The following is a 3680-nucleotide window of genomic DNA, read 5'->3' as shown; positions in this document are numbered from 1 at the left end:
ATTCATGCTTGCTCTATACAAAACATGAATATGTACATGCGTGGAAGACAATGTAATGCTAGCAAAAGTGCAAGCCGATGTTGTTGACATGACTATAATATTGTGCTACCATGTCTCAATGGACAGTCTATCTTATTTACCTATTATCAGATAAACCTCATTTCCCCAGGCTCCTCCTTCTCCGTCTTTTTTGCAGGTTGTGTAGGGTCCGTACTTCCGGTAGGTGCTGAGGGCAGTAGCGGAGCCGGCACACCAGCCGCCATTTTGGACAGCAAAGACGGAGAACCGGCGGGACTTGGCCACCTGTATGGACACGGTTTCATCATTACATAAACATTGACAAAGAAATTTTCAAAATGCTCTCTTGGATCGGCATTTGTATACTTAACTAAGAATATACTGACTCACCGTGTCTCTGGTGTGTCAAATTATTATAGTTTTGCAATTAATTCAAGGTCAAATCACCTGTCCTTTTTGTTCCATGCTGTATTCTACTTTATTCTTAGACTAGTATTAGCCTGACTTTAGGGAATTTGCTGTTTCTTGTTTGCGATCTTTAGTACAATGATGTCACGGTTACCACTACACATTGAGAAGTGTCAGTCGAAGATATATTTGCGTATGAAAGCTGATAAAATCACTGAACCTGGTAGCACTTCTCGATGGCGTTTTTACGGGCGGTGTAAGACCCGTCCAGCCGTGCGTCTGTGCCCTCTAGCGTCGCGATGGCTCGATTGCCGGTGTCTTTCCAGCAACCCAGGCTGAAGTACTTCGGACCTTGGACCTTTGCAACTTCTCCACCTGTGAGGAAATGTTCAATTCCGTTAGGTCAACCTTAATAATAAAAAAAGGGCAAGGAAAATGATCACTGTGATTTTCGAAGGAATTTATAATGCAAAAGTGTCAGTTTTTTACGTCTGCAATCATTTATAGTTTTCGTAATTAGAAAGAGTATGGCACAGAAGATACGAAGTGGAGACCACAGAATTCTGGTCATTGTGCCAACAGCATCGGCTGGGTAAGAATTCTGTTTTATTCTATTGCAAAACTACATCATCAGAACATGTTATGTTGAGACCTTGTGTTTTCTCAGGTGATGTAAACTACCTATCAAAGGCTACTCACCTCCTTTCTCGCCTTCTTTGCTTGACGTTAAAGCATCTGAAAGACAAAATAGATACTTTTCAATTATAGACAAGGTTACATATAATTTCAATTTCATGATATGATAAGGTTGGTTTAAGATGTCGTCTTAGTCAACTTCCCACCGGATTACAACGCCTTCGAAATAGAATAAGATGCAATACAAAAAGCACGGTCTAGTACCAGATGGGAGACACGATACCTGAGATGAGATAAACCTCATTTCCCCAGGCTCCCCCTTCCCCGTCTGTCTTGCAGGTTGAATAGGGTCCGTACTTGTTGTAGGTGCTGAGGGCTGTAGCCGATCCGCCACACCAGCCGCCATTTTGGACCGCAAAGGCTTTGAAGCCCCGTGACTTGGCCACCTGGTAGCACTTTTCGATGGCGTTGGCGCGTGCGGTATAGCTGCCGTCCAAACGTGCGTCTTTCCCCTCCAGAGTAGGAATGGCGCGGTTTCCGGTGTCCTTCCAACACCCGATACTGAAGTACGGCTTGGGAACAAATCCTGTGTAGAGATATAACGCAGGGTTTAACAATAAGACGTGTTAAGTTGAGTCGATTTGACTCTGGTATTGCTGTTTTACAGTAAGATACAAGACCACTTAACGACAAAAACGACAGAAAATGTTAATGTCGAATCGTCTATCAGACAAAGAATAAAGAGGGACTTACCCGCTGGCAAAGTGATGGGAGAGTCTGGAAAAAATACAAGAAAGATTGCAAAGAATTATTCACAAGATTTTGGATACCCATTTTTATATTTTTCCCTCTTTATATAAAAGGGTTCTATGAAGGACGGACACTTGCACTAAGTCCTTATAGTCAAAACCTGAACTAGTTACCATGATTTGAAAGGCTGTTTAACTTACCAGTTATCAGGTAGACTTGGTTCGCCCAGCCTCCCCCTTCTCCATCGGCCTGACATGCCGCCGAGGGCCCGTACTTCCGGTAGGTGCTGAGGGCAGTAGCGGAGCCGGCACACCAGCCGCCATGTTGGACAGCAAAGACGGAGTACCCGCGGGACTTGGCCACCTGTATGGACACGGTTTTCTCATTACACGAACATCAATAAACATCTTTGATGAGAAAAATTTCCTTTGATCATTCATGAAATATCACATTATCATACCGAGCTACATTGTAGCCAGTTGCACCAGATTCAGGTAGAATTGAACTATTACACATTACTCTTAAATCGGCGGTCTTTACTACGTTCATTTCGTTTCCTTTCGGCAATTGTGCTTTGAATAAATAAACAAACTTCACAGAACCTGGTAGCACTTCTCGATGGCGTTAGCACGGGCGCGGTAAGACCCGTCCAATCGTGGGTCAGTGCCCTCTAGCGTGGCAATGGCTCGATTGTCGGTGTCTTTCCAACAACCCAGGCTGATGTACTTCGGACCTTGGACTTTGGCAACCTCTCCACCTATAAGGAAATGTTCAAGTCCGTTAAGTCAAACTCAATTACCAAGTCACCAACGTAGCGTGTACTTTACGCGTTATCATTAAGGCTTATAAAGATGATATTAGTAGTCATCGTTTACATTGAAATAATAGCTGACGAATGCAAACGATGTGTCAACATTTATAATTACAAGTTCTTTGATTCGAATGCATTTTAATTTTCAAGAAACTTTTAGAGTCAGAAACTGGTCTGTAGGGCCTGGAACTTCTCACAGCGACGAAAGACACAGACTGTTCTTGAAGACAAACTTTATTTGCTGCACATTTTAAAAGATGATGATAGATGATGATGATGATAGATGATGATGATGATGATTAACTTTCATTTGTTTGACAACAGTGAAACATACGACAGGAAGGTTATCTTACTCACCTGCTTTATTTTGGGTGAATACATCTGAAAGATACAAAATCGAAAGTTACACTGATGTGGGCTCGACAGCTATGAAATATTAGGTAAAATTGAAACGGAATCCAAATGTTATATCTCCCTCAACATTCAATAAAATATAACTTGAAGAAAAGGAAAAAGATAAAAGACAAGATACCTGAGATGAGATAAACCTCATTTCCCAAGGGTCCCCCTTCCCCGTCTTGCCGGCAGGTTGTGTAGGGTCCGTACTTGTTGTAGGTCTTGTGGGCTGTAGCCGATCCGGCACACCAGCCGCCATTTCGGACCGCAAAGGCTTTGAAGCCCCGTGACTTGGCCACCTGGTAGCACTTGTCGATGGCGTCGGCGCGTGTGTAATACCTTCCGTCTAAACGAGCGTCTTTCCCCTCCAGAGTAGGAATGGCGGGATTATTTCTGGTGTCCTTCCAACAGCCAATGCTGAAGTACGGCTTGGGAACAAATCCTGTGTAGAGATATAACGCAGGGTTTAACAATAAGACGTGTTAAGTTGAGTCGATTTGACTCTGGTATTGCTGTTTTACAGTAAGATACAAGACCACTTAACTACAAAAACGACAGAAAATGTTAATATCGAAGCGTCTATCAGACAAAGAATAAAGAGGGACCTACCCGCTGGCAAAGTGATGGGAGAGTCTGGAAAAAATACAAGAAAGATTGCAAA

General features: G+C 43.0%; 1 protein-coding gene across 2 annotated transcripts in view; it reads right to left on the bottom strand.

The window, feature by feature from the left end:
• LOC118414482 overlaps positions 1-3680 on the bottom strand; it is a 119428-nt gene that overhangs the window by 113611 nt on the left and 2137 nt on the right. The window contains exons 4-6 of one of the 2 annotated variants that reach the window (XM_035818544.1): positions 1126-1161; positions 647-801; positions 145-303 (exon numbers count right to left, since the gene is read on the bottom strand). The gene's annotated coding sequence lies outside the window, so the exon portion shown is untranslated. The remainder of the gene's footprint in view (positions 1-144; positions 304-646; positions 802-1125; positions 1162-3680) is intronic. The other variant, XM_035818545.1, reaches the window with a different exon arrangement.

The sequence above is a fragment of the Branchiostoma floridae genome, chromosome 4, assembly GCF_000003815.2.
Source record: "Branchiostoma floridae strain S238N-H82 chromosome 4, Bfl_VNyyK, whole genome shotgun sequence".
Lineage (NCBI taxonomy): Eukaryota > Metazoa > Chordata > Leptocardii > Amphioxiformes > Branchiostomatidae > Branchiostoma > Branchiostoma floridae.
This window is presented reverse-complemented; position numbering and strand designations above follow the sequence as displayed.